The sequence below is a fragment of the Scyliorhinus torazame genome, chromosome 4, assembly GCF_047496885.1.
Source record: "Scyliorhinus torazame isolate Kashiwa2021f chromosome 4, sScyTor2.1, whole genome shotgun sequence".
Lineage (NCBI taxonomy): Eukaryota > Metazoa > Chordata > Chondrichthyes > Carcharhiniformes > Scyliorhinidae > Scyliorhinus > Scyliorhinus torazame.
Genome location: NC_092710.1, coordinates 175,796,000 through 175,816,693, shown reverse-complemented (window position 1 = coordinate 175,816,693; position 20,694 = coordinate 175,796,000).

Genomic DNA, 20,694 nt, shown 5'->3' with positions numbered 1-20,694 from the left:
GTTAGAAACTGTTGAACATACTTTCACTGTGGGTTAACACGATGTTAGATTGAACTAAAGACCTATGCCTTGTCCTAACCAGTCTATGCACTCTGCACATGGTGAAGATCTGTGCTGCAGGCTGTGAGCTCTGTCCTACTAGGAGGCTGCAGCTTGCATGAGCGGGAACTCTGATGCCCCCTGTCTTTATCGTGCGTGTGCTCTAACTGGTGATTGGCTGCGGTGTTGTGTGTGTTGATTGGTCTTGCTGTGTGCCCATCAGTGTGTGTGTCTGCACCATGATACACTGGTATATTATGACATTCTTGACTCCCTAAATCCTCTGTAACACCAACCAAGTACAAATTGGGACGATGGTGACGTATTCCCCACCTGCCTGCTTAGGTTAAATTCCAACAACAGGCAAGTGTTCAGCATTGTCAAGGATAAAGTAATATGACTGATCAGAACCCCACACACTAAATTAAATGCCCATTCCTTCAATTAGGGTTGGCTGTAGTACTAAGGCTGCAGTGCACGGTAATCTACAGATGCATTGCTACAACCCATCACAGATTCTCCGGCAGCACCTCTCAAATCTCTAACCTCCACCAACTAGAAGTGCAAGGGCATGAAAACACCACTGAGTCCCCCTCTATGTCACACACCATCCTCACTTGGATATATACCCCCACTCTTTCATTGTTGTTGGGTTAAAATCCTAGAATCTTTTTAGTTGCATTTGGAGAGCACCTATTTACTTCTCAGGGCAACTAGGAATGGGCAATACGTATCAGCCATGCCAGAAATATCTGCATCGCAAAGAAAGATTAAAAATTAATAATAATTGGATTGAATGACCGATCCCAGGAAGGCAATCCTCCCGATATTTCTGATGCTGTTGCCCATCCTCATCTCTCAGAACCTTCAGTTATGGCAGAAAGATACCCAAGGAAGCAGTACATAACATAACATTACTGGCTAAGCAGACTGAGGGAGCAAATAGAATGTAGCTTTAAGTTTTCAGTCATTTGTTTTTTGAAACAGTTTTGTGAGGGCCACAAAGAATCCAGCATGCGTTTGGAGAATCAAAAGAAATAACTCTATTTACAATTACAGATATACAACAGCAGCAGTACTCTCTCCTCTCTAGCTGGTTCCACAGTGGCCAGCTCTATTTATGCAGGTGACTCTGCTAATGATTTCCCCACCCTCCTCATTGAGGGAGCTCATACTCACTAAGGATTGTGGGGTAGGCAATAGTCCCCAGCCAGTAGTAATCAGGCAGGTTATAACAAACAGCAAAAGTAAAACATGTGAAGAATGATGCAGCAGGTTCTTCCATAGAGATCAAGGATTTTAAGAGCCAGGGTGAGGCTCCTTTTGCACCATTATGTGGCTCAACATGAATTAATACTTTTTTCTCTTACTATTAACACTCCTAGTGCAGAGCTGGTGTGTCGATATTGAACACAATGGTGATTTCTGGCTGTTCATGGTGTATCATGTGCGCTGAGGCCACAGGTTTTAGTATCCCATACTGTGAGCAGACTGTGTCTAAATAATGTAATTTAAAACATCTCTTAAAAAGTCAGCTTAAAGCAAACCATGAAAAAATGTCAAAATTATACTGATAGAGAAAACCTGTTATAATATATTTTCTACTTGTGTTGTGAACTGACATTCAACACATTACTAAATTGTTTTGAAAGGCTGGACGTGTAAAATAAAATTTTAAATAATTGTACATGATATTTGGTATTTTATTTGTAAAATGTCTGACAACACCCCCTCATCCGTCCATTAAACTAATTATACAGTGTGGCAACAGAACATTGCCCCTTACTGACCAATTAACCTGTCAAAGACATGAGAAGATTGTTAAAGGAACCCAGTCTTTGCCTGGTAATTAATTTTAACATTTTGAAATTATCAGGAGCAGGTTTTATTAAAATTCAATTTGTGCAGAAAGGTTTTGAATAGTATAATTATTTTTTTGAATTTTTCAAAAGTAAGATATAATTTGTCAGATAGAAATTTTGAAAGCTGAACACAAAGAAACATTAAATCATCAAGTACAACAATTTAAGGGTGTTTAATTATAATACAAGGCCTGTTTTTTGCTTTACAAGTTACTTTTTGAAGTAAATTATGATATTGACTTAAATTGAAATAAATTATGATATGGGACGGCACGGTAGCACAATGGTTGGCACTGCTGTTTCACAGCGCCAGGGACCTGGTTCGATTCCAGCCTCGGGTGACTATCTGTGTGCATGTCGATTGGTTTAACCAGGTTGGTAAAGGCAGCCTTGAGGAGGAGTTTATAGAATGTGTCCGGGATAATTTCCTGGAACAGTATGTAATGGAACCTACAAGGGAACAAGCGGTCCTAGATCTGGTCCTGTGTAATGAGGCAGGATTGATTAATGATCTCATAGTTCGGGATCCTCTTGGAAGGAGCGACCACAATATGGTGGAATTTAAAATACAGTTGGAGGATGACAAGGTAAAATCAAACACTAGTGTTTTGTGCTTAAACAAAGGTGATTACAATGGGATGAGAGAAGAACTAGCTAAGGTAGACTGGGAGCAAAGACTTCATCGTGAAGCAGTTGAGGAACAGTGGAGAACATTCCGAGCGATCTTTCACAGTGTTCAGGAAAGGTCAATTTCCTGAGGCAGTGGGGAAGGGAACACTGACAAAGGAGAGTATTTGCAGGCACGGAGATGGGTTGAAGTGTGTATACTTCAACGCAAGAAGCATCAGGAATAAGGTGGGTGAACTTAAGGCATGGATCGGTACTTGGGACTACGATGTGGTGGCCATCACGGAAACTTGGATAGAAGAGGGGCAGTAATGGTTGTTGGAGGTCCCTGGTTATAGATGTTTCAATAAGATTAGGGAGGGTGGTAAAAGAGGTGGGGGGGGTGGCATTATTAATTAGAGATAGTATAACAGCTGCAGAAAGGCAGTTCGAGGAGTATCACCCTATTGAGGTAGTATGGGTTGAAGTCAGAAATAGGAAAGGAGCAGTCACCTTGTTAGGAGTTTTCTATAGGCCCCCCAATAGTAACAGAGATGTGGAGGAACAGATTGGGAAACAGATTTTGGAAAGGTGCAGAAGTCATAGGGTAGTAGTCATGGGCGACTTTAACTTCCCAAATATTGAGTGGAAACTCTTTAGATCAAATAGTTTGGATGGGGTGGTGTTTGTGCAGTGTGTCCAGGAAGCTTTTCTAACACAGTATGTAGATTGTCCGACCAGAGGAGGGGCAATATTGGATTTAGTACTGGGTAATGAACCAGGGCAAGTGATAGCTTTGTTAGGGGGGAGCATTTTGGAGATAGTGACCACAATTCTGTGACTTTCACTTTAGTAATGGAGAGGGATAGGTACGTGCAACAGGGCAAGGTTTACAATTGGGGGAAGGGTAAATATGATGTTGTCAGACAAGAATTGAAGTGCATAAGTTGGGAACATAGGCTGGCAGGGAAGGACACAAGTGAAATGTGGAACTTGTTCAAGGAACAGGTGCTACGTGTCCTTGATATGTATGCCCCTGTCCGGCAGGGAAGAGATGGTCGAGTGAGGGAACCATGGTTGACAAGAGAGGTTGAATGTCTTGTTAAGAGGAAAAAGGTGACTTATGTAAGGCTGAGGAAACAAGGTTCAGACAGGGCATTGGAGGGATACAAGATAGCCAGGAGGGAACTGAAGAAAGGGATTAGGAGAGCTAAGAGAGGGCATGAACAATCTTTGGCGGGTAGGATCAAGGAAAACCCCAAGGCCTTTTACACATATGTAAGAAATATGAGAATGACTAGAGCGAGGGTAGGTCCGATCAAGGACAGTAGCGGGAGATTGTGTATTGAGTCTGAAGAGATAGGAGAGGTCTTGAATGAGTATTTTTATTCTGTATTTACAAATGAGAGGGGCGATATTGTTGGAGAGGACAGTGTGAAACAGATTGGTAAGCTCGAGGAAATACTTGTCAGGAAGGAAGATGTGTTGGGCATTTTGAAAAACTTGAGGATAGACAAGTCCCCCGGGCCTGACGGGATATATCCAAGGATTCTATGGGAAGCAAGAGATGAAATTGCAGAGCCGTTGGCAATGATCTTTTCGTCCTCACTGTCAACAGGGGTGGTACCAGGGAATTGGAGAGTGGCGAATGTCGTGCCCCTGTTCAAAAAAGGAACTAGGGCTAACCCTGGGAATTACAGGCCAGTTAGTCTTACTTCGGTGGTAGGCAAAGTAATGGAAAGGGTACTGAAGGATAGGATTTCTGAGCATCTGGAAAGACACTGCTTGATTAGGGATAGTCAGCACGGATTTGTGAGGGGTAGGTCTTGCCTTACAAATCTTATTGAATTCTTTGAGGAGGTGACCAAGCATGTGGATGAAGGTAAAGCAGTGGATGTAGTGTACATGGATTTTAGTAAGGCATTTGATAAAGTTCCCCATGGTAGGCTTATGCAGAAAGTAAGGAGGCATGGGATAGTGGGAAATTTGGCCAGTTGGATAACGAACTGGCTAACCGATAGAAGTCAGAGAGTGGTGGTGGATGGCAAATATTCAGCCTGGATCCCAGTTACCAGTGGCGTACCGCAGGGATCAGTTCTGGGTCCTCTGCTGTTTGTGATTTTCATTAATGACTTGGATGAGGGAGTTGAAGGGTGGGTCAGTAAATTTGCAGACGATACGAAGATTGGTGGAGTTGTGGATAGTAAGGAGGGCTGTTGTCGGCTGCAAAGAGACATAGATAGGATGCAGAGCTGGGCTGAGAAGTGGCAGATGGAGTTTAACCCTGAAAAGTGTGAGTTGGCCATTTTGGAAGGACAAATATGAATGTGGAATATAGGGTTAACGGTAGAGTTCTTGGCAATGTGGAGGAGCAGAGAGATCTTGGGGTCTATGTTCATACATCTTTGAAAGTTGCCACTCAAGTGGATAGAGCTGTGAAGAAGGCCTATGGTGTGCTCGCGTTCATTAACAGAGGGATTGAATTTAAGAGCCGTGAGGTGATGATGCAGCTGTACAAAACTTTGGTAAGGCCACATTTGGAGTACTGTGTACAGTTCTGGTCGCCTCATTTTAGGAAGGATGTGGAAGCTCTGGAAAAGGTGCAAAGAAGATTTACCAGGATGTTGCCTGGAATGGAGAGTAGGTCTTACGAGGAAAGGTTGAGGGTGCTAGGCCTTTTCTCATTAGAACGGAGAAGGATGAGGGGCGACTTGATAGAGGTTTATAAGATGATCAGGGGAATAGATAGAGTAGACAGTCAGAGACTTTTTCCCCGGGTGGAACACACCATTACAAGGGGACATAAATTTAAGGTGAAAGGTGAAGATATAGGAGGGATATCAGAGGTAGGTTCTTTACCCAGAGAGTAGTGGGGGCATGGAATGCACTGCCTGTGGAAGTAGTTGAGTCGGAAACATTAGGGACCTTCAAGCAGCTATTGGATAGGTACATGGATGACGGTAAAATGATATAGTGTAGATTTATTTGTTCTTAAGGGCAGCACGGTAGCATTGTGGATAGCACAATTGCTTCACAGCTCCATGGTCCCAGGTTCGATTCCGGCTTGGGTCATTGTCTGTGCGGAGTCTGCACGTCCTCCCCGTGTCTGCGTGGGTTTCCTCCGGGTGCTCCGGTTTCCTCCCACAGTCCAAAGATGTGCGGGTTAGGTGAATTGGCCAATGATAAATTGCCCTTAATGTCCAAATTGCCCTTGGTGTTGGGTGGAGGTGTTGAGTTTGGGTATGGTGCTCTTTCCAAGAGCCGGTGCAGACTCAAAGGGCCGAATGGCCTCCTTCTGCACTGTAAATTCAATGATAATCTATGATTAATCTAGGACAAAGGTTCGGCACAACATCGTGGGCCGAAGGGCCTGTTCTGTGCTGTATTTTCTATGTTCTATGTTCTATGTTCATACCGACAAAAAAGAAAGACGGTAGAAAGGGGAAAAATCGACCGTGGATATCTAAGGAGGTGAGGGAGAGTATCAAATTAAAGGAAAAAACATACAAAGTGGCAAATATTAGTGGGAGACTAGAGGACTGGGAAGTCTTTAGGGGACAACAGAAAGCTACTAAAAAAGCTATAAAGAAGAGTAAGGTAGACTACAAAAGTAAACTTGCTCAGAACATAAAAGCAGACAGTAAAAGCTTCTACAAATATATAAGACAAAAAAGAGTGGCTAAGGTAAATATTGGTCCTTTGGAAGGTGAGAAGGGAGATTTAATAATAGGAAACGGGGAAATGGCTGAGGAGCTGAACAGGTTTTTTGGGTCAGTCTTCACAGTGGAAGACACAAATAACATGCCAGTGACTGATGGAAATAAAGATATGATAGCTGAGGACCTTGAGATGATTGTAATCACTAAGGAGGCAGTATTGGGCAAGCTAATGGGGCTAAACATAGAACATAGAACATTACAGCGCAGTACAGGCCACTCTAAAGCCCATTTACACTATTCCCTTATCGTCCATATGTCTATCCAATGACCATTTGAATACCCTTAGTGTTGGCGAGTCCACTACTGTTGCAGGCAGGGCATTCCACACCCTTACTACACTCTGAGTAAAGAACCTACCTCTGACATCTGTCTTATATCTATCTCCCCTCAATTTAAAGCTATGTCCCCTTGTGCTAGACGTCACCATCCGAGGAAAAAGGCTCTCATTGTCCACCCTATCCAATCCTCTGATCATCTTGTATGCCTCAATTAAGTCACCTCTTAACCTTCTTCTCTCTAACGAAAACAGCCTCAAGTCCCTCAGCCTTGCCTCATAGGATCTTCCCTCCATACCAGGCAACATTCTGGTAAATCTCCTCTGCACCCTTTCCAATGCTTCCACATCCTTCCTACAATGCGGTGACCAGAATTGCACGCAATACTCCAAATGCGGCCGCACCAGAGTTTTGTACAGCTGCAACATGACCTCATGGCTCCGAAACTCAATCCCTCTACCAATAAAAGCTAACACACCGTACGCCTTCTTAACAACGCTCTCAACCTGAGTGGCAACTTTCAAGGATCAATGTACATGGACACCAAAATCTCTCTGCTCGTCCACACTGCCAAGAATCTTACCATTAGCCCAGTACTCTGTCTTCCTGTTATTCCTTCCAAAATGAATCACCTCACACTTTTCTGCATTAAACTCCATTTGCCACCTCTCAGCCCAGCGCTGCAGCTTATCTATGTCACACTGTAACTTGTTACATCCTTCCGCATTGTCCACAACTCCACCGACTTTAGTGTCATCTGCAAATTTACTCACCCATCCTTCTACGCCCTCCTCCAGGTCATTTATAAAAATGACAAACAGCAGTGGCCCCAAAACAGATCCTTGTGGTACACGACTAGTAACTGGACTCCAGTCTGAACACTTCCCATCAACCACCACCCTTTGTCTTCTTCCAGCTAGCCAATTTCTGATCCAAACTGCTAAATCTCCCTCAATCCCATGCTTCCGTATTTTCTGCAGTAGCCTACCGTGGGGAAACTTATCAAACGCTTTACTGAAATCCATATACACCACATCAACTGTTTTACCCTCATCCACCTGTTTGGTCACCTTCTCAAAGATCTCAATAAGGTTTGTGAGGCACGACCTACCCTTCACAAAACCGTATTGACTATGTCTAATCAAATTATTCCTTTCCAGATGATTATACACCCTATCTCTTATAAACCTTTCCAAGATTTTGCCCACAACACAAGTAAGGCTCACTGGTCTATAGTCATCGGGGTTGTCTCTACTCCCCTTCTTGAACAAGGGGACAACATTTGCTATCCTCCAGTCTTCTGGCACTATTCCTGTTGACAAAGATGACCTAAAGATCAAAGCCAAAGGCTCAGCAATCTCCTCCCTAGCTTCCCAAAGAATCCTAGGATAAATCCCATCCGGCACAGGGGACTTATCTATTTTCACCCTTTCCAGAATTGTTAACACCTCCTCCTTATGAACCTCAAGCCCTTCTAGTCTAGTAGCCTGAATCTCAGTATTCTCCTCGACAACATTGTCTTTTTCCTGTGTGAATACTGACGAAAAATATTAATTTAGCACCTCTCCTATCTCCTCGGACTCCAAGCACAACTTCCCACTACTGTCCTTGATTAGGCCCTACTCTTACCCTAGTCTTTCTTTTATTCCTGACATATCTATAGAAAGATTTAGGGTTATCCTTGATCCTACCTGCCAAAGACTTCTCATGTCCCCTCCTGGCTCTTCTTAGCTCTCTCTTTAGGTCCTTCCTAGCTAACTTGTAACTCTCGAGCGCCCTTACTGAACCTTCATGTCTCATCTTCACAAAAGCCTCCTTCTTCCTCTTGACAAGTGTTTTGACTGCCTTAGTAAACCACGGTTCCCTTACTCGACCACTTCCTCCCTGCCTGACAGGCACATACATATCAAGGACACCCAGTAGCTGTTCCTTGAACAAGCTCCACATTTCCATTGTGCCCATCCCCTGCAGTTTTCCTCTCCATCCGATGCATCCTAAGTCTTGCCTTATCGCATCATAATTGCCTTTCCCCCAGATATAACTCTTGCCCTGTGGTATATACCTATCCCTTTCCATCACTAAAGTAAACGTAATCGAATTGTGGTCACTATCACCAAAGTGCTCGCCTACCTCCAAATATAACACCTGTCCTGGTTCATTACCCAGTACTAAATCCAATACAGCCTCGCCTCTCGTTGGCCTATCTACATACTGTGTCAGGAAACCCTCCTGCAGACATTGGACAAAAACGGACCCATCTAAAGTACTCGAAATATAGCGTTTCCAGTCAATATTTGGAAAGTTAAAGTCCCCCATAACTTTCGCTCCTATCCAGAATCATCTTTGCAATCCTTTCCTCTACATCTCTGGAACTTTTCGGAGGCCTATAGAAAACCCCTAACAGGGTGACCTCTCCTTTCCTGTTTCTAACCTCAGCCCATACTACCTCAATTGATGAGTCCTCATCAAACATCCTTTCTGCCACCGTAATACTGTCCTTGACTAACAATGCCACCCCTCCCCCTCTTTTACCACCTTCCCTGAGCTTACTGAAATATCTAAACCCTGGCACCTGCAACAACCATTCCTGTCCCTGCTCTATCCATGTCTCTGAAATGGCCACAACATCGAAGTCCCAGGTACCAACCCATGCCGCAAGTTCACCCACCTTATTCCGGATGCTCCTGGCATTGAAGAAGACACACTTTAAACCACCTTCCTGCCTGCCGGTACACTCCTGCAACTTTGAAACCTTACTCATGACCTAACTACTCTTAAACTCCTGTATACTGGAGCTACAATTCAGGTTCCCAAGCCCCTGCTGAACTAGTTTAACCCCTCCCGAAGAGCATTAGCAAATTTCCCTTCCAGGATATTGGTACCCCTCTGGTCCAGGTGTAGACCATCCCAGTTGTAGAGGTCCCACCGAGCCCAGAATGCGCCCCAGTTATCCAGAAATCTGAAACCCTCCCTCCTGCACCATCCCTGTTGCCACGCGTTCAACTCCTCTCTTTCCCTATTCCTCATCTCGCTATCACGTGGCACGGTTAACAACCCAGAGATGATAACTCTGTCCTAGATATAAGTTTCCACCCTAGCTCCCTGAATTCCTGCCTTACATCCCTATCCCTTTTCCTACCGATGTCGTTGGTACCTATGTGGACCACGACTTGGGGTTGCTCCCCCTCCCCCTTAAGGATCCCAAAAACACGATCCGAGGCATCACGCACCCTGGCACCTGGGGGGCAACACACCAACCGCGAGTCTCTCTCGTTCCCACAGAATCTCCTATCTATCCCCCTAACTATGGAGTCTCCAATGACTAATGCTCTACTCCTCTCCCCCTTCCCTTCTGAGCAACAGGGACAGACTCTGTGCCAGAGACCTGCACCCCATGGCTTACCCCTGGTAAGTCCGTCCCTCAACAGTATCCAAAGCGGTATACTTGTTACTAAGGGGAACGACCACAGGGGATCCCTGTACTGACTGCTTCCTCCCAGCCCCTCTCACCATCACCCATCTATCTTTATTCTTCGGAGTAACTACATCCCTGAAGCTTCTATCTATGACCACCTCTGCCTCCCGAATGATCCGAAGTTCATCCAGCTCCAGCTCCAGTTCCCTAACGCGGTTTCTGAGGAGCTGGAGATGGGTGCACTTCCCACAGATGAAATCAGCAGGGACACTGTCAGCGTTCCTCACCTCAAACATTCTGCAGGAGGAACATTGCACTACCTTCCCTGCCATCCCCCTAGATAAAAAAAGAAAAAGAAAGAAAGAGCTTACCTATTATTCACTCCCCTTCTCAGCATGCACTCACTCAGCAACCTCTGCGCCCTGCACGATATCACCTGAGGGAATATAAAAGAAAAATTACTTACCAGTCACCAGCCAATCCCTACCTGCAGGCTGTGGCGTCACGGTTCAACTTCTTCCTAACCTTGAGCCTTCCTCTTGATATTTACAGAGGTTGTTTTTTTTGGTTAGAGGAGGGGGTAGGGAGGGAAATACTGAAGAAGTGTTTTGGGTTTATGTGTCACTTGCCAACAGCTCCTCCACAAACTACCTTCAAATTAGGGTGACCACGACAGAGGTATGCAAATTTCCCATGCAACACCAATCAGCAGCTCCACTCTACTGCCCTCTGCTGGATGCTTGTCTTCACTCAAACAGCTAGGGTCTTTAGCTCAGGTACACCTTCAAGTTAGGGTGACCACGACGGAGGTATGCAAATTTCCCTTGCAACACCAATTAGCAGCTCCGCTCTACTGCCCTCTGCTGGATCAAAAGGTAGACAAGTCTCCTGGCCCTGATGGGATGCATCCCAGAGTGTTAAAAGAGATGGCTAGGGAAATTGTAAATGCACTAGTGATAATTTATCAAAATTCACTAGACTCTGGGGTGGTCCCAGAGGATTGGAAAGTAGCAAACGTGACACCACTGTTTAAAAAAGGAGGTCGGCAGAAAGCGGGTAATTATAGGCCGGTAAGCTTAACTTCGGTTGTAGGGAAAATGCTGGAATCTATCATTAAGGAGAAAATAGCGGGGCACCTGGAGGGAAATTGTCCCATTGGGCAGACGCAGCATGGATTCATAATGGGTAGGTCGTGTCTGACTAATTTGGTAGAATTTTTTGAGGACGTTACCAGTGTACTAGATAACGGGGAGCCAATGGATGTGGTACATCTGGATTTCCAGAAAGCTTTTGACAAGGTGCCACACAAAAGGCTGCTGCATAAACTAAAGATGCATGGCATTGAGGGTAAAGTGGTAGCATGGGTAGAGGATTGTTAACTAACAGAAAGCAGAGAGTGGGGATAAATGGGTGTTTCCCTGGTTGGCAACCTGTAACTAGTGGGGTCCCTCAAGGATCAGTGTTGGGCCCGCAGTTGTTCACAATTTACATAGATGATTTGGAGTTGGGGACCAGACAACACTAAGATGAGTGGTAAAGCAAAAAGTGCAGAGGATACCGGAAGTCTGCAGAAGGATTTGGATAGGTTAGGTGAATGGGCTAGGGTCTGGCAGATGGAATTCAATGTTGCCAAGTGTGAGGCTATCCATTTTGGGAGGAAGAACAGCAGAATGGATTATTATTTAAACGGTAAGATGTTAAAACATGCTGCTGTGCAGATGGACCTGGGTGTGCTGGTGCACGAGTCGCAAAAGGTTAGTGTGCAGGTGCAACAGGTGATTAAGAAGGCTAATCGAGTTTTGTCTTTCGTTGATGGAGTTCAAGACTAGGGTGGTTATGCTGCAATTGTATAAGGTGTTGGTGAGGCCGCATCTGGAGTATTGTGTTCAGTTTTGGTCACCTTACCTGAGAAAGGACATATTGGCACTGGAGGGAGTGCAGAGGAGATTCACTAGGTTGATCCCAGAGTTGAGGGGATTAGATGATGACGAGAGGTTGAGTAGACTGGGACTGTACTCATTGGAGTTTAGAAGGATGCAAGGGGATCTTATTGAAACATACAAAATTATGAAGGGAATAGATAGGATAGATGCGGGCAAGTTGTTTCCACTGGTCGGGGAAAGCAGAACTAGGGGGCATAGCCTCAAAATAAGGGGAAGTAGATTTAGGACCGAGTTTTGGAGGAACCTCTTCACCCAAAGGGTTGTGAATCTCTGGAATTCCTTGCCCAGTGAAGCAGTTGAGGCTCCTTCTTTAAACGTTTTTAAGAAAAAGATAGATACCTTTCTAAAGAGTAAAGGGATTCGGGGATATGGTGTACGGGCCGGAGAGTGGAGCTGAGTCCAGAAAGATCAGCCATGATCTCATTGAATGGCGGAGCAGGCTCGAGGGGCCAGATGGCCTACTCCTGTTCCTAGTTCTTATGTTATGTTCTTATGTGTGGAATTTGCACTTTCTCCCCGTATGTGCTCCGGTTTCCTCCAGGTGCTCCGGTTTCCTCTCACAGTCTAAAGATGTGCAGGTTAAGTGGATTGGCCATGATCAATGCGCAGGGTTATGGGGAAAGGGCAGGGGGGTGGGCCGAGATAGAGTGCTCTTTTGGGGGTTCAGTGTAGACTCGATGGACTGAATAGCCCCCTTCTGCATTGAAGGGATTCTATGTAAACATCTTTCTACTGAATATTATGAAACAGTAGCACTCTGATTACATTCAGCTCAGACTCTGGGTTTTATGATACAAAAATTCAAAAAGCAATCGCGTGTTCAAAATTGTATCTTCCTTTTTATGTTACAAGCTTGAGCTGAAATTGATGGTTTATATGCAGTGAATTATTGATATGATGGCATTTTCTGACTCCCTCTTAATCCAGGGCTTGGCTGAATCAGACTGATGAATGTGGCTGAAGGCTCCAACACCAGTGCGGTTATGGCTGCCTTAGCTGGGTGGTTGCATGGATGTTACAACTGATCTTAGTGTTATTGGCCTAAATAACAGGGAATAACAGTTATGGTTCTTGCTCATGATCACTTTCTAATGACCCCCTCTAAAACTCTGCGATAAAAAACAGAAAGTGCTGGAAAGACTCAGCAGGTCTGATAGCATCCATGGAGAAAGAAACAAACTTCACAGTCCAAGATCACTCTTCCTTAAAACTGAAGACAGGGAGAAATATGATGGGGTTTATGCTGTTTAAAAGGGGGGAGGGTTAGGTAGTACAAAGATATGGGGCTGGATTCTCCGTTCGCCGATGCCGAAATCGCGTTCGGCGATCGGCTGGAGAAACACAGTTCCTGACCAAATCGGGCGGGACCCCGCTTTTGCGATGCTCCGCTCCCTCCAAAGCGGCATACACACGCCATGTATCGACGGCCTCAGGGCATTGCCTGAGGCCTACCCCCAATGCTCCACCCCCGACCGGCCAAGTTCACGATGGTGTCGGTCGCGTGTGGTCTCATCCATCAGGAACTCGGCATGGCGGCTGCGGACTCAGTCTAGTGCTGCCGCAGTCGGGGGAGGGCTGATCTGCGGGCAGGGGGGACTTTATTAGGGGCTGGGGGCACTTTGGGGGGGTGTCCGGGACACACGAGCCAGCCGAAGGGGGGAACTACTTTACGAGCGGCCTCCGCCATGTAGCACAGCGCAGCTGCTGCAGGCTGCCTCCGTGTGTATGGGCGGCCATGGACACGGCAATTCTCCGGGCCGTATCGGCAGCTAGAGTCGGGTGCTCTACGCTGCTGGCATGCTAGCCCCCAGCAAAATGGGGAATCAGTGGCCATTTTACAGCATTTTTTGGGCAATTCGCACGCCGGCGTGGGGACATAGCCCCAGAATCGGAGAATCCAGCCCAAGGTCAGGGATAGATTCGAAGGTGGGACAAATTAATTGACAAAGATTGCATGGAACGAAAGGCAAAGGAAGTGGTAATAGTTGCAGTAAAGAAGCATTTGTCCAATATCAGTATTCATAGCAGAATGTATGAAAGCAAAACGTAAAAACAAGATGCAGACTGGCATTTGGCAAAAGAAATTAGCAAATTGGAGCTCTGTAGTTGTTGAATGCAATGTTGAGCCCTGGGGCGCAATCTATTGTCTTGTCCCGCCCGAACCGGGGCAGGACATGGTCAGTAGGTACCGGGAGAGGCCTCTTCCAGGATTCATGCTGCTCAGCATGCCTCGCAAATCTAACGGGATCTCGTGAGATGTCACGATCTGGATCCCACCCATTGTGGGCAGGATTAGTATTTGCATATTAGAGTGAGTTGCTCGTCTCACTCTAATATACACTTGCCTGATCTACCGGAGGTGTTGGGATTTACCGCCTTTGCCTTGGAGATCTTAGGTGAGCACCATTCAGTACTGGTCCCCACAAATGGGAACCAGGCGGGACGGCACTTCGGGGGTATGCCAGGATTACAGAGGTTCCCAGGTGGTTGCCTCTGGAACCGCTGGTGCCACCTGGTTATCTTAGCACTGTCAGCCTGGCACTTCCAGGGTGTTCAGGTGGCACTGCCAGGCTGACAGGGGGACTGTGTGGTGAATGTATTGCTGCTACAATTCACCGCTGTATTGTATTGTATTATGTTGATGCCCTTGTGGGATCCGCCTGTGGCTCCGCCCCCTCGGGAGTGGTATAAAGATCTGCCGCCTGTAGGCGGCACTCAGTACAGTGCAGTCGCAGGCAGGCACAGATCTAGCTTATTAAAACCACTGTTCACTTCCACTAATCGTCTCGTGTGAATTGATGGTCGCATCAATTTAATCAGCTAAGATATCGCAATGGAAGCCGCCCTCAAACCTGATCGACTGGAACTCGACCCACAGGCAGCTGAAGCAAAAGGGATCTTTTCACACTGGCTCCGCTGCTTTGAGGCCTACCTCGCCGCCTCCTCCTCGCCCGCCGTCACCGAGGCACAGAAGCTGAGTCTCATCCACACCCGGGTGAGCCACAGAATCTCTGTATTAATCGAAGACCTGACCATGTATGCAGACGCGGTCGTGATCCTGAAAAGACATTACGTGAGGCCGGTGAACGAAGTGTTCGCGCAGCGTCTCCTCATCACACGTCGTCAACGCCCCGGGGAATCGCTGGAGGAATATCTACGTGACCTGAGGGTACTCGTTCGAAACAGCAACTACAAGATCGTAACGCCTCACAGCACATGGAACTCGCCACCCGTGACACCTATGTGGCTGGTGTCCGGTCCAGCTATGTCAGACAGCGCCAGCTCGAAAAGGGCCCCCTCGACCTAGAAGAGACGTTAAAACTATCCACCTCGTTAGATGTAGCCTTCCAGAGCCTTAATGCTTTCCCCTCCGACCACACGATTTCCTCGTGGGCACCGGAGGCGCGACCATCACCCGACCCGAGGGTGTCCCAGGCCTGTGCCGTGCGGCTGCCCGCTCAACCCAGGGGGCTGCCCTTCTCTTTCTGCGGTCAGAACCAGCAGCCCAGGCAGCGTTGCCCAGCTCGGAACGCGACCTGCAGCGATTGCGGCAAGAAAGGACATTTTGCCAAAGTCTGCTTGGCCCGACCCAAAGTTCCAAAATCGCAGGCCCGACTCACAGACTCACAGGCCCGCAGACCCCGCAGCGTTGCTGCGTGCCTGCCGGTAACGCCCCCTTCTGACGCGTCATCCGCCTTGTGCGTCTCATGGGGGCCGTCATCTTGGCCGCCATCTTCAACGCCTCCCGACACGTGCGACCAACGGGGACCACCATCTTGGCCACCACCTTCAACGCCGCCCGACACGTGCGACCAATGGGGGCCACCATCTTGGGACAACCCCGCTATCACCGACCACGCCAGCTACCCGCAGCTTGGCGCTGTCACTCACGACCAGTCACGGCCCAAGCACCTCAAGACCTCCATGATGATCGTCCGGGTCAATGGGCACGAAACGCCCTGTCTGTTTAACTCTGGGAGAATGGAGAGCTTCATCCATCCGGACACAGTAAGGCGCTGTTCCCTCCAGATTTCCCCCGCATCCCAAACAATCTCCCTTGCTTCCGGAACGCATTCAGTGCAGATCCGGGGGTACTGTGTCACGACCTTCGCAATACAGAGCGCCGAGTACGCCGATTTTAAACTCTATGTCCTCCCCCATCTCTGCACCCCTCTCTTGTTAGGACTGGATTTCCAGTGCAACCTCAGAAGCCTGACCCTGAAGTTCGGCGGACCCCTTCCCCCTCTCACCGTATGTAGCCTCGCGACCCTTAAGGTCGCCCCAACCTCGCTCTTCGCAAACCCGTCGCCCCAAGGCCCTGAAAAGATGCCTGGGGTTCTTTTCATATTATGCCCAGTGGGTGCCCAACTATGCGGACAAAGCCCGTCACTTATCAAAGCCACCATATTTCCCCTGAAGACTGAGGCCCGCCTGGCCTTTAGCCGCATCAAAGCAGACATTACCAAGGCCGCGATGCACGCGGTGGACGAGTCCATCCACTTCCAGGTGGAGAGCGATGCGTCAGACGTCACCCTGGCCGCTACCCTTAACCAGGCAGGCCTTTTCCCGTGCCCTCAACACCTCCGAGATTCGACACTCCTCTGTTGAAAAGGAAGCTCAAGCCATTGTGGAAGCTGTGCGGCATTGGAGGCACTACCTGGTTGGTAGGAGGTTCACCCTCATCACCGACCAACGATCGGTAGCCTTTATGTTCAACAACACACAGCGGGGCAAGATCAAGAATGATAAAATCTTGAGGTGGAGAATCGAACTCTCCACCTATAATTACGATATCGTGTATCGTCCTGGGAAGCTCAATGAGCCCCCAAATGCCCTGTCCCCCCAGCACATGCGCCAGCGCGCAAGATGACCGACTTCTGGCCATCCACAATGACCTCTGTCACCCGGGGGTCACCCGGCTTCTCCACTTCATCAAGGCCCGCAACCTGCCCTACTCCACCGAGGAGGTCAGGGCCATGACCAGGGACTGCCAAGTCTGCGCAGAGTGCAAGCTGCACTTCTATCGGACAGACAAGGCCCACCTGGTGAAGGCATCCCGCCCCTTTGAGCGCCTCAGCATCGATTTCAAAGGACCCCTTCCCTTCACTGACCGCAACGTGTATTTTCTCAACATCGTTGACGAGTACTCCCGTTTCCCCTTTGCGATCCCATGCCCCGACATGACCGCGGCCACTGTCATTAAGGCCCGGCACAGCACCTCCACCCTGTTCGGTTTCCCCATGTACGTCCACAGTGACCGGGGCTCCTCGTTTATGAGTGATGAGCTGCGTCAGTACCTGCTCGGTAAGGGCATCGCCTCGAGCAGGACTACCAACTACAACCCCTGGGGAAACGGACAGGTGGAGAGGGAGAACGCGACGGTATGGAAGGCTGTCCAGCTGGCCCTACGGTCCAGAGATCTCCCGGCCTCTCGCTGGCAGGAGGTCCTCCCCGACGCCCTTCACTCCATTCGGTCGCTCCTTTGCACTGCGACTAACGACACTCCCCATGAACGTCTCTTTGCCTTCCCCAGGACGTTCACCTGTGGGATTTCGCTCCCAAAGTGGCTGGCAGCTCCAGGACCCATCCTCCTCCACAAGCACGTCCGGCAACACAAGGCGGACCCGTTGGTCGAAAGGGTACAGCTGCTTCACGTGAACCCGCAGTACGCCTACACAGCGTACCCCGACGGCCGCCAAGACACAGTCTCCCTCAGGGTCCTGGTACCAGCTGGGTCCCCCCCCCCCCGCCCCGGTGCCACCCTCCCTCCCCCCAGCGCACCCCACCACAGCCCCCGCTCCGGGACGATCCGTCCTCCCCTTGGTCCCACCCGGGGATGAAGCTGAGGTCAACACGCTCCCAGAGTCACCGACGACCGACCAACGCCGAAATCGCCACCAGAACTGCAGCGCTCACAACGACGGATCAAAGCGCCCGATCGTCTGAATTTGTAAACTTTTCCTTAAAATGTTAAACACCTGAATGTAAATAGTTTTCCACCACCCACACTGGACTCTTTTTTAACAGGGGGTGTATTGTTGTATTGTATAGACCGTATACGAGGGGTATTACGGTAAGGCCCCTGTACCACAGGTACGGGTGCAGATCCCTGCCTGCTGGCTCCGCCCATTAGGCGGAGTATAAATGTGTGGGCTCTCCGAGCTGCAGCCATTTCGTAAGCTGCTGCAGGAGGCTACACATCTCTACATAATAAAGCCTCGATTACACTCTACTCTCATCTCGTCGTAATTGATAGTGCATCAATGGTACAGCTAGGAAGGTTAAGCATGTTCGGATCACTGAGGGTACCGGGGAGGCTAAGAGAGCCCGGGGGGGGGGGGGGGGGTAGGTAGGGGATGGGGCGGGTTAGTGGGGAGAGTGGGACAGCACCATCAGGAGAGTGGGGAATATTTGGACACCTGTGGCACATTAAATACTCTTGACCACAAGCAGTATGACACCTCTGTCACTTACTTCCGCAATGTAGCCCGACCTCCGAACTCTTGGCCCATCTCTCAAAGCATCTCTCCTTCCCCGTAGCACTTATCCACCCTCTGATGTGGACATGCCCCCCGAGCTGTGTCCCATCCACGAGGTGTTCGGATGTTGGCTGCTATGTGTGTGGTGTTTCCTCCCGCAGTGTTCAAGCACAGTGTCCATGCATCAAGGTGTGATTGGGATGCTAGGCAATGTCTCCCACATGTTGCATGGCCAAACCACCCACAGGGCTCCACTTGGATTGTGCAAAGTGCTCACTTCACAACGATTGCCAATTCCCAATTAGTAACAGCATTCAGTTGCATGGCCAGAGGCCTCAACAGTCGTGGAGGTTACAGGTGGTCAGTAGGGTGTACAGGCAGGGGCTAGGGTTGCTCCCGGGTACACAAGATTCAGGGGTAAGCATGGTGGTGTCCAGCACCTCCCTCCACTCCCCCCTTTTTATGTGGCCCACCCCTGTGGGGGTGGGAGGGGGGTGATCCCCCCCGCTAGACGAGGGTCCCCCAATCTCCTGCCAAGCACTGGGGCAGCAAATCCATCGGCCCTGGGCTTCTTGCAGAAGCCCTTCCACCAGGTTGACGTTTTTCAAAAGACATACTAAACTGCACCAGGGTGATCACTTGCTGGGGAGGCCACTGAATGACGGGAGGCTGTTGGCTATGGGGTCGCTCCCATGAATTGCATGGAAATGGGGCTTCAGTGGTAATAAATGGTTTTTCGCCATGCTACAGCGAGATCCCGATTTTGCCTACGGGAGTGGGCCGGTTGCATCACAAACTGTTTGGCGCCTGGCGTGGCTCTCGTTTTCGGCGTCGTCTACTGTTCACCGGCTTCGTTTCGCTCAAGCGAGAGTGCAACAAGGCTGGAGAATCGCGGCCAGAATGTCGGGCTAGGCTCCTGAAAGTGTTTGACAAAAGAGTTATTCAGACTCAAAGTGTTAGCTCCCTCCTTCCTCTCTGCAGCTGCTGTCAGATGTGTTGAGATTGTCCAGTATTATCTGTTTTTGTTTCAGATTCCAGCATCCGCAGTAATTTGTTTTTATCCTGAATGTGTTATGCTGCTTTTGTTTCACTCCTGCTGGCCCCTGGATGCCCTTGGTGCACTGTCTCCAGATGGGAGGGAACCACATCTCTGCTGCTGCCTCCCTCCGTCACTTACATCCATTCCCGTTTGTTTGGAGGAGGCCTTGGAACAGCTCACCTCACTGAAGCCTCTCAGTTTGGTTTTCACCCCTGTTCATTCTCTCCCAGTACAATTTCCAGATAAGAATGCCTCCCTCCTAGGTCTCCCCTTCATTCCTTTGGTTTCTGCAAACTCAAAAATCCAAGTGCTGCTGAGCTTTTCACACCCATGCAATGGATCCTTTAGTTAGAAATCTTTTGAGAGAATGGTGCATCATCCTGCCTTGCCTCCCTGGCTGGTTGGGAGTCGAGAAGTGGGATGTCAATTGGTTTGCTCTGATAAGGAGCAACTGCCAGGAAGGTTTTGCAGAGAGTTGGGTTCCAAAATTGTCCTGGTGCTACACTAGGAGATAAGATGGTAAGATTCTGCTCTGTTTCCCTCTCTACAGATGCTGACTGACCTGCTGAGTATTTCCAGCATTTTCTGTTTTTAATTTCATACTTGGCCTCATCCTCACCAGCTTGCCTGCCACAGATGCACCTGTCCATGACAGTATCAGTGGGAGTGACCACCTCACAGTCCTTGTAGAGACAAAGTCCTGTCTTCACATTGAGGACACCCTCTATTGTGTTGTGTGCAACTACCACCGTGCTAAATGGGATAGACTTCAAGCAGATCTAGCCACTCAAGGCCAGGCATCCATGTGGCGCTGTGAGCCATCAGCAGCAGAAGACATGTACTCAACCACAATCAGTAACCTCATGATCTGTCGTACCCCTACTTTACCATTACCACCAAGCCAGGAAAACACCCTGGTTCAATGAAGATTGCAGGAGGGTGTACCAGGAGCAACATCAGGAATGCCAAAAATTGAGGTGTCAACTTGGTAGAGCTAAAACACAGAGATCTTGCATGCCAAATAGCATAAGCAGCAGTAACAGACAGTTAAGCAATTCCACAACCAATGGATCAACCTAAGCTCTAATGTCCTGCCACATCCAGCCATGAATGATGGTGGGCAATTAAACTCACTGGAGGAGGAGGCTCCACAACTATTCCCATCCTCAATGAGGGAGGAGACCAGCACATTAGTGCAAAAGACAAGGGTAAAAACATTCACAACAACTTCAGCGAGAAGTGCCAAGTTGATGATCTACCTCGATCTCCTCGGTCCCCAGCATCACAGATCAGTCTTCAGCCAATACGATTCATTCC